Raw genomic sequence first — 11,462 nt, forward strand, 5'->3', positions numbered from 1 at the left:
TGGTAATATATATTTATGAATCAATTTAATTGTAAAAATCAGCCACCAAAATATCTAGTATATTAACTAAATTAATTTTACCAATATATTTTGCTTAAGTCAATATTTAAAATGTCTTATTTCAACATGTAATTAGATTTTAAAAATATTGCTGATATATTCCTTTTCACATACTAAGTCTTTGAAATTCAGCATGTATTTATACTTAAGCCATATTTTAACTTCAAGTATTCTCTTGAAGCATTTAAAACACATTTCAGTTTTAAGTGTTCAAAAGACATGTGCAGGGCATGTGTAGCTAATGGTTGCCACATTGGAGAAACCAGCAGATGTCTGAGAACCATGGCTTTTGTAACAACATATCAATTGGCTATTTCTCTCTTTAATTCTCAGGAATTGTATGCAAGTGTTAAGAATGATTTATGTATATTCAGGAGAATTTAACAAAGAGTCTTCTCCTCCTAGAAGTGAATATAAGCAAAACATTCTCTGACATGAATTGTACCAATGTTTTCTTAGATCAGTCTCCCAAGGCAATAGAAATAAAAAACAAACAAAGAAAGGCAAATGGGGCTTAATAAAATATAAGCTTTTGCACAGCAAAGGAAACCATAAACAAGTTGAAAATGCAGCCTACAGACTGGGAGAAAATATTTTAAAATGATGTGATTAACAAAGGCTTAATTTCCAAAACATAAAACAGCTCATATAATTCAACAATAAAAAACCAAACAATCCAATGAAAAAATGGACAAAAGACCTAAATAGATATTTCTCCAAAGAAGACATACAAATAGCCAACAGGCATGAGATAAGATGTTCAACACGGCTAATTATTAGAGAAATGCAAATTTAAATACAATGGTGTATCACCTTACACCAGTCAGAACAACCAACATTAAAAAGTCTACAAACAACAAATGGTGGAGAAGATGTGGGAAAAAGGGAACCCTTTTATACTGTGGTAGAAATATAAATTGAGGTAGCTGCTATGGGAAACAGTATGAACTCCTCAGAAAACTAAAAATAAAATTGCCATATGATCCAGCAAAACTTGCCTCGTGGCTCAGATGGTATAGCATCTGCCTACAGTGTAGGAGACCCGGGTTCGATCCCTGGAGAAGGAAATGGCAACCCATGAACAGTGGAGCCTCTTAGACTACAATCATGGGGTCACAAAGTGTTGAACACGACTGAGCGATTTCACTTTTCCAGCAAAACTACTCCAGGGCATATAACCCCCTAACCCCATAATTTGAAAAGATAGATGCACCCTTATGTTCATAGTAGTACTATCTACAGTCGTGAAGACAAACGAAGCAAACTAAATGTCCATTGACAGGTGAATGGAGAAAGAGGATGTAGTTCCTAAATATAATTGAATACTACTTACCTATCAAAAAGGAGATAATGCCATTTGAGGAAACATGGATGGACCTAGAGATTATAGTAATAAGTGATGTAAGTCAGAAAGAAAAAGACAGATACCACATGATAACACTTCTTTGTAGAATCTAAAATACAACACAGATCAACATATCTACCAAAGAAGAACAAACTCACAGATATAGAAAACAGACAGAGTTTTTCAAGAGGTGGGTGGATAGGGGAGAGAAAGATCGGGAATTTAGGATTAGCAGAGGCAAACTTTTGTATATAGGATGGATAAACCATAAGGTCCTACTATATTGCCCAGGGAATGATAGTCAATATCCTGTGAGAAACCATAATGGAAAAAATATGAAAAAGAATATATATATATATATATATATATATGCACATCTGAGTCACTTTGCTTTATAGAAGAAATTAATAAAACACTGAAAATAAGCTATACTCTAATAAAATTTAAAAATAATAAAAATAAATTATAAAGGGTCTTCTAGAACAGCTACTTCTAAGCTACTTCTGACCTGAGTGATCTTAGACAAATTATCTTTACAGGTGTCTGTCACTTCATGAGTATAATAAGGATAACAATCTAGCCTAGTAACACTGTTATCAAATTGCTAAAAACATTAACAAAGTGATCATATTTTGTACATAGCATCATGACCAGCACAAGGGAGCTCAATAAATATTAGCTATAATTATGAAATTGGTAGAATTAAGTGTTGAAAGTAGATAAGTAATTGTTGGTTTTATATTTCCCATTCTTTCAATAAAAGGATGTTATTTTGTTTGCATGTTCATAACAGATATTCTGATTTTATGGCTTACAAATGATAAATTTAAATAGGTTGCTGTTAATATTAAAAATATTTGGTGAATAACTAATACATAATTTGGAAAACATAAGTTTGTATTCTGTCTAAATTTATTCTTAATTTATAAGTCGTAGGATAGCCAGCAAATACCTTGCAGACAACTACTTTTTTTTTTTTTTTGGTTGAAAAGTGAACAGATTAAAAAAAAATCACATATTTCTCAGTACCCTTTTAATTTACTAAATATACCAGCTATGTAATAATTACATGATATTAAAATGTTTCCGCTGAATTCTATGCAATATAGCACATAGAAAAGGAAGGGGGAAAGGCATGTTTCAACCAGATGCTGCTGTTGCTGTTAAGTCGCTTCAGTCGTGTCCGACTCTGTGCGACCCCATAGATGGCAGCCCACCAGGCTCCTCCATCCCTGGGATTCTCCAGACAAGAACACTGGAGTGGGTTGCCATTTCCTTCTCCAATGCATGAAAGTGAAAAGTGAAAAGTGAAAGTGAAGTCGCTCAGTCATATCCGACTCTTCACGACCCCATTGATTACAGCCTACCAGCTCCTCCACCCATGGGATTTTCCAGGTGAGAGTACTGGAGTGGGGTGCTATCACCTTCTCGTTCAACTAGATAAACCCAACTAATTAGCTAAAATCAAACTTGAAAAATTAAATCTTTGAAAGTAGGAAATCTTATTATATTATTAAATGCTTTGTAGGTTCTATTACTAAAAGAATAATATAGTCACAATCTATCTTTTTTTTTTTTCCATGATATGCCTCTTGGAAGCACGTTGTTGTTGTTCAGTCCTTCAGTCGTGTACGACTCTTTGTGACCCCATGGGCTGCAGAATGCCAGGCTTCCCTGTCCTTCACCATCTCCCAGAGCCTGCTCAAACCCATGGCCATTGAGTTGGTGATGCTATCCAACCATCTCATCCTCTGTCGTTCCCTTCTCCTCCTGCCCTCAGTCTTTCCCAGATTCAGGCTCTTTTCCAATGAGTCGACTGTTTGCGTAAGGTGGCCATCAGTTCAGTTCAGTTCAGTCACTCAGTAGTGTCCGACTCTTTGTGACCCCATGAATCACAGCATGCCAGGCCTCCCTGTCCATCACCAACTCCCGGAGTTCACTCAGACTCATGTCCAGCGAGTCGGTGATGCCATCCAGCCATCTCATTCTCTGTCATCCCCGTCTCCTCCCACCCCCAATCCCTCCCAGCATCAGACTCTTTTCCAGTGAGTCAACTCGTCACGTGAGGTGGCCAAAGTATTGGAGTTTCAGCTTTAGCATCAGTCCTTCCAATGAACACCCAGGATTGATCTCCTTTAGAATGGCCGTAATATAACTCAAAAATATTTTGTTGTTGTTTTTGTTTTTTACTTTTCCATTTCCAGAAGAAAAAGTGTGGCAGATGAAATAAATCTGACTACATACAGTTAGAAAATTTAAAGTAATCAAATTCATAAATCTTCCTGTCACTATATTAAAATTTACTAACTGAACAATTAGCATTTTGCAAAAAAAATACACTACGAAATATTTTGACAGTGATGTTTTATATCAATCATCAAATGCATGTCTTTAAAGACCTATTTAGGGGAGTAACGTATTCATTTACCGCAAGAAGATTCTCCATATTCTGTTCAAAACTCTTTTTTGGAAAAAATTAGGTGTTGTCACAAGCATAAGAATACACTGCTGGTGGTAATGGTTTAGTGTCCATTTAGTGTCATTCATGTCTGACTCTTGTGACGCCATGGACTGTAGCCCACCAGGCTCTTCTTTCCATGGGATTTCCCAGGAAGAATACTGGAGTGGGTTCTTGAATGCATATGTTAATATGGTGGGAACTCCATGGTGGAATTAATAGAGATACAATTGTAATAAGCCTAACCCATGGGACTTTACCTATTTGTTATAGCAAGCACTTACCAGTGAACCACTTAAAATAATCAGTATAAAATTTAGAAACATTTTAAAGAATTTGATAGTTGATACTTCAAAATGAGGTAAGTAATATAAGAAAGACATGATATGGTATTTCTTCAAATTCAATTTGGAGGTGTTTATTTTCTAATGTCACACATAAAAAAAAGGATCTGTATTTTTTCAATCCTTATAGCATTTAGACATCTTAATCTGATGCTGTTCATTATGCAGAAAATGAGCCATGTATAGATTTGTGCCTGATTGACCATGAACAAATTAAAGAAACTACTTTAGGCCTCTCAAAAGCATTAAGGCTATTAAGTCCGAAATAGGCCACAGAGAATAAAGGTCCCCTGCAAAGTCATTTTCAAGCCTCTGAAGGAGTTTTGGGTTAGGCTGGCCCCAGAAAAATTAACAAGGAAACTAAGATCAAGGGCAAGACAAGCCAGCAAATGATGCAAAGACAAGACATTCTATTTTTTTTTACACTACTGATCTGTCCTCCTATGAGTTTACAAAGAAAATTTTCTGTTTTTCTTAAATATACATAGTAGAAAGAGAAATCCAAGAGTTTACACACATATTTTCAGAAGTCTGGCAGAACATTTTATGATTATGTGAGACTCGAAGAGACCAATTTAAAGCCACTCATGATCGTCATTAACAACAGAAAATGCATGATATTAATTATTTTTTTCAATTTAGCTCCAAATATAAAGAGATTAAAAAATGTTACTTAAATGCCATTTCCTTTTGATAAATTTTTAAACTATTCTTTTCGTCCGTTATATCCGCTATAATTCAGTTCAGTTCAGTCACTCAGTCAAGTCTGACTCTTTGCAACCCCATGAATCACAGCATGCCAGACTTCCCTGTCCATCACCAACTCCCGGAGTTCACTCAAACTCCTATCCATCAAGTCGGGGATGCCATCCAGCCATCTCATTCTCTGCTGTCCCCGTCTCCTTCCACCCCCAATCCTTCCTAGCATCAGAGTCTTTTCCAGTGAGTCAACTCGTCGCATGAGGTGGCCAAAGTATTGTAGTTTCAGCTTTAGCATCAGTCCCTCCAACGAACACCCAGGATTGATCTCCTTTAGAATGGACTGGTTGGATCTCCTTGCAGTCCAAGGGACACTCAAGAGTCTTCTCCAACACCACAGTTCAAAAGCATCAATTCTTCGGCGATCAGCTTTCTTCACAGTCCAACTCTCACATCCATACATGACCACGGGAAAAAACATAGCCTTGACTAGACGGACCTTGGTTGACAAAGTAATGTCTCTGCTTTTTAATATGCTATCTAGGTTGGTCATAACTTTCCTTCCAAGGAGTAAGCGTCTTTTAATTTCTTGGCTGCAATCAGCATCTGCAGTGACTTTGGAGCCAAAAAAAAAAATAAAGTCTGACACTGTTTCCACTATTTCCCCGTCTATTCCCCATGAAGTGATGGGACCAGATGCCATGATCTTCGTTTTCTGAATGTTGAGCTTCAAGCCAACCTTTTCAATCTCCTCTTTCACTTCCATCAAGAGGTTTTTGAGTTCCTCTTCACTTTCTGCCATAAGGGTGGTGTCATCTGCATATCTGAGATTACTGATATTTCTCCTGGCAATCTTGATTCCAGCTTGTGCTTCTTCCAGCCCAGCATTCCTCATGATGTATTCTGCATATAAGTTAAATAAGCAGGGTGACAATTTACAACCTTGATGTACTCCTTTTCCTATATGGAACCAGTCTGTTGTTCTATGTCCAGTTCTCACTGTTGCTTCTTGACCTGCACACAGGTTTCTTAAGAGGCAAGTCAGGTGGTCTGGTATTCCCATCTCTTTCAGAATGTTCCACAGTTTATTGTGATACACACAGCCATGCCGTGAGGGGCCACCCAAGACGGACGGGTCATGGTGGAGAGGTCTGACAGCATGTGGTCCACTGGAGAAGGGAATGGCAAACCACTTCAGTATACTTGCCTTGAGAACCCCATGAACAGTATCAAAAGGCAAAATGATAGGATACTGAATGAGAAATTCCCCAGGTCAGTAGGTGCCCAGTATGCTACTGGAGATCAGTGGAGAAATAACTCCAGAAAGAATGAAGGGATAGAGCCAAAGCAAAATAAATACCCAGTTGTGGATGTGACTGGTGATAGAAGCAAGGTCCAGTGATGTAAAGAGCAATATTGCATAGGAACCTGGAATATTAGGTCCATGAATCAAGGCAAATTGGAAGAGGTCAAACAGGAGATGGCAAGAGTGAATGTAGACATTCGAGAAATCAGTGAACTAAAATGGACTGGAATGGGTGAATTTAACTCAGATGGCCATTATATCTACTACTGTGGGCAGGAATCCCTTAGAAGAAATGGAGTAGCCATCATGGTCAACAAAAGAGTCCAAAATGCAGTAACTGGATGAAATCTCAAAAACGACAGAATGATCTCTGTTCGTTTCCAAGGCAAACCATCCAATATTACAGTAATCCAAGTCTATGCCCCAACCAGTAATACCGAAGAAGCCGAGGTTGAATGGTTCTATGAAGACCTACAAGACCTTTTAGAACTAACACCCAAAAAAGATGTCCTTTTCATTATAGGGGACTGGAATGCAAAAGTAGGAAGTCAAAAAACACCTGGAGTGACAGGCAAATTTGGCCTTGGAGCACGAAATGAAGCAGGGCAAAGGTTAATAGAGTTTTGTCAAGATAACGCACTGGTCATAGCAAACACCCTCTTCCAACAACACAAGAGAAGACTCTACACATGGACATCACCAGATGGTCAACACCGAAATCAGATTGATTATGTTCTTTGCAGCCAAAGATGGAGACACTCTATACAGTTAGCAAAAATAAGACCAGGAGCTGACTGTGGGTCAGATCATGAACTCCTTATTGCCAAATGCAGACTGAAATTGAAGAAAGTAGTGAAAACCACTAGACCATTCAGATATGACCTAAATCACATCCCTTATGATTATACAGTGGAAGTAAGAAATAAATTTAAGGGTCTAGATCTGATAGAGTGCCTGATGAACTCTGTACGGAGGTTTGTGACATTGTACAGGAGACAGGGACCAAGACCATCCCCATGGAATAGAAATGCAAAACAGCAAAATGGCTGTCTGAGGAGGCCTTACAAATAGCTGTGAAAAGAAGAGAAGCGAAAAGCAAAGAAGAAAAGGAAAGATATAAGCATCTGAATGCAGAGTTCTAAAGAATAGCAAGGAGAGATAAGAAAGCCTTCCACTATAATTGTACACATTATATTTGTATGTATTTAGCATATTATTCGGAGAAGGCAATTGCAAGCCACTCCAGTACTCTTGCCTAGAAAATCCCATGGATAGAGCAGCCTGGTAGGCTGCAGTCCATGGGGTCTCTAAGGGTCGGACATGACTGAGCGATTTCACTTTCACTTTTCACTTTCACACATTGGAGAAGGAAATGGCAACCCACTCCAGTGTTCTTGCCTGGAGAATCCCAGGGACGGGGGAGCCTGGTGGGCTTTCGTCTAAGGGGTCACACAGAGTCGGTACGACTGAAGTGACTTAGCAGCAGCAGTAGCAGCATATTATTAATAAAATTAAGTTTATTAATTATTTATTAACTATGGGTGTGATTTAGATCTAAGCTGAGTAGATTTAGTTTATTTCCGGGCTACTTGAGTTGATAGTACACTGAGCTACAAGAAAAGTAATTTAAAATCTACTAGTGAAGTCCTTGATCAAATGGCCTGTGATTTTGAAGTCATTAGGGAGAAAGTTAATAAATTTGTTAGTGATTATTAAACCTACATGAGTATGAGATATTAGTTAACCCCAAATAAAATTATTTAGTGTTTGGGTTTCCTCATACACTGCCTAATTATTTGTTTCAAATTTTCAATATGATCTTTCTAGTTTTCCATATAACCTATTGTTTTCTTTGCTTTCCTGTGATCATTAATTTCATTGTCAAAACAAGGATTTTTAGATAATTTTCAAACAACTTTCACACATTATTTTAAATATTCCATACAATACCTACATGCAGTAGACAGAGTAGGCTTACTGTCTTATTTATTCGCTGATAATGAAAATGAGGCTTAATAAATCTGGTAAAAAGCCCATGCCTATCTAGTAGAACATTTAGAATCAATTAAAATTGCTTTCATTTTAAACCTTGAGCTTCTTTTTCACCACGTTTATATATAGCACTTATATACAATTCCTGCCTTATTTTAAAAGATATAAGGAATTTGGCTTTATTTTTACCTTTGTGAGATATTCATAGCTTCAAGATTGCAACAATGTAATCAGAGTAAAAATGTAAAAATCACAGTTTAAGAAAAAATATTGTTTGGATTATTGTTTCTTGCTCCACTTTTAAAATGCATTAGTCTCATCAAGACCATAAAAACAAGATAGATATACAATAGGTGTGTTGTTTTTTAGTTGTGTGCAAAAGTGTCCAACTCTTTTGCGACCCTGTGGAATGAAGTCTGCCAAAGCTCCTCTATCCATGGGATTTCCCAGGCAAGAATACTGGAGTGGGTTGCCATTTCCTTCTACAGAGGATCTTTCTGACCCAAGGATCAAGCCCACATCTCCTGCATTGCAGGTGGAATATCATACAATATGTGTAATATATAGTAAGTAAAGATCATAATAAAGTTGTGTTTGGAAGACTTTGACTTCCTGAAGAAGAATACAGAATTGAAGTTTCAGTTCAGTTCAGTCACTCAGTCGTGTCCGACTCTTTGCGACCCCATGAATCACAGCACACCAAGCCTCCCTGTCTATCACCAACTCCCAGAGTTCATCCAAACTCATGTGCATCGAGTCGGTGATGCCATTCAGCCATCTCATCCTCTTTTGTCCCCTTCTCCACCTGCCCCCAATCCCTCCCAGCATAGAATCTTTTCCAATAAGTCAACTCTTCACATGAGGTGGCCAAAGTACTGGAGTTTCAGGCTCAGCATCAGTCCTTCCAATGAACACCCAGGACTGGTCTCCTTCAGGATGGACTGGTTGGATCTCCTTGCAGTCCAAAGGACTCCCAAGAGTCTTCTCTTGTGGCTTTTATATCCTTAAGTTTGGACATTGAATTGACCTTTTATTTGAATATGGGTCTAATTTATTTGCTCTTTCATTTTCTATAAAATTGTTGATTTAAGAGTTCATTACTCTTAATGTGCATCAAAATAAAAATTTGAACAATTATTTCATTCTAAAAATAAGAAAAAAATAATACCATTTTAACATTCATGGTTACTGAACAGGCTATTTCATCTTTCAATCTGAAGTTTCTAACCCTATGTACCAAATTTTTATCATTTTTTTTCATTTAGACATATAATGCATAAAATCACAAAAATTTAAAATCACATATCATGACATATTTAGAGATGTACAAAAAACAATAAATATTATTATATTCTTTCCAAAACTAAGAATTATTAATTAAGAAGTACTTTCAAATTGAAAATTAATATCAAATATTCAATATTTGATATTCATATTTTATTCATTTTAAGTATGCCATATTATTCATAAATATTTATATTTTACATGTGCCTATGCACCTGTAGTATTTGTATATGTAGGAAGACATTTAAAAACTTAAATGATTGTTTTAAATCTCTTCAACTTAACATGGCTTTGTGAAAATGTTTCTACTTTCAGTTATTTTTAAAATATACTAAAAATCATCTTTAAAATACACAAAATATATATAAAAATGTTAAAATTGGATATAGTAAGATTGATAAAGCCATTCCTCAATGGCTAAACTTTAAATTGTCCCTTTCAGCATAGGAATGCCTCATTTCCTCCTTGATTATCCTAACTCCCCATTATTACTCCTTATATTTTGCCCTATGGCATAAATGCTTCCCCTTCATTCAATGCATTTACTAAATCTAGTCAGTCATCTTCTAATTCAATCTTGATGCTGTTCCTTCCCTAATTGCTGTCTATTTTCCCCAACATTTGACCATTGACACTTGACCATTAAATAAACCAAGTATGAATTAGGTGAACCCACACATATGTGTAGTTTTTCAAATAAATACCTACTGTACTGCAAGATCTGCCATTTGTTGAATGTGATACAGGGGTGACTATGGGACTTGAGCATCCTGGGTTTTGGTATATACTTTCAGTCCTCTAACCAATCCCTCACAGATATGGAGGAACTAATAATTGTAAACACTTCAAAATATTTTCAGGTCCTACCAGGTACTGCCTTAACTGGCCCCTAATTGCCTCTCCATTCTCTTAAGTGACACACCAGTTTTCATGATTTTCCAATTACATTGGTCAAACTCCATTCCACCATATAACATTCACATACATTGTTCTGGCCATATATAGCAACACCTCCACTGGGATTATCCCAACTACCAACAGCTCAAATAGTAGCTAAAACTTTCAAAAATCCTACACAATCTTCTCCAATCTATTAGTTAACAGAAAATGAGATCTATTGAATTATATTGCTCCAAACTTCATATGTTGGACTACTAACCTTTCATGTGACTGTATTGGATATGACCTTTAAGGAGGCCCTAAACCTTTAGGATTAGTGTTAAAAGAGGTCATAAGGGTGGAGCCATAATGCCATAGAAATAATAATGAGACAAAAACATTTTGAAGTGTTTACAATTGTCAGTTCCTCCATATCTGTGAGGGATTGGGACATTTACAGATTAGGACACAGAACTTTAGAGACTTTAGAACTTTAGGTTACTTACTCAAAAAGAAAAGGAATAGTTTAAAATAGAACTTAGACCCCTTGACTTTTCCTGGTAAAATCCTTTTCATACATCAAGTGTCAGTTTAAATAACATCCTGAAAGTATAGATGAGTCTTGGACCTAATTATCTAAGCCCTATTTTATACTCTTAAATTGAATGCTTATTTGCATCTATTATCTTTCTACCCCACCATTTCATAATCCTATGAGCATAAGGATTTTGTGTCACCTCTTTACCTCTGTATCTCAGCTACTCTCAGTGGTCACCATTTAGTAAATCTCAATAAATATTTGCAAAATGAATCAATTCTTGGCACAATTTTCAATATTTCATTGAAGTATATACATAGATTTGGAATTGATGAAAAATTCACTACATACTTTCTAATCATACTACCAGAATGACTACTTTTTGTTATATGCTTTTTGAAAGTATTTATAAAATCATAGGTAAGTATACATATTTCAAAATAATATTTCTTAATAAACTCTCATTATAAATAAAATATATGATCATAATAGAAAACTGAGAGCCCATTCTGTAATAGAAGTTAGATTAATACTGTTAGGTAGGAAGTTAGGCATGA

Source organism: Moschus berezovskii, chromosome 6, assembly GCF_049115385.1.
Source record: "Moschus berezovskii isolate FMDL1 chromosome 6, NW_MosBer_1.0, whole genome shotgun sequence".
In the NCBI taxonomy this organism is placed as follows: Eukaryota; Metazoa; Chordata; class Mammalia; order Artiodactyla; family Moschidae; genus Moschus; species Moschus berezovskii.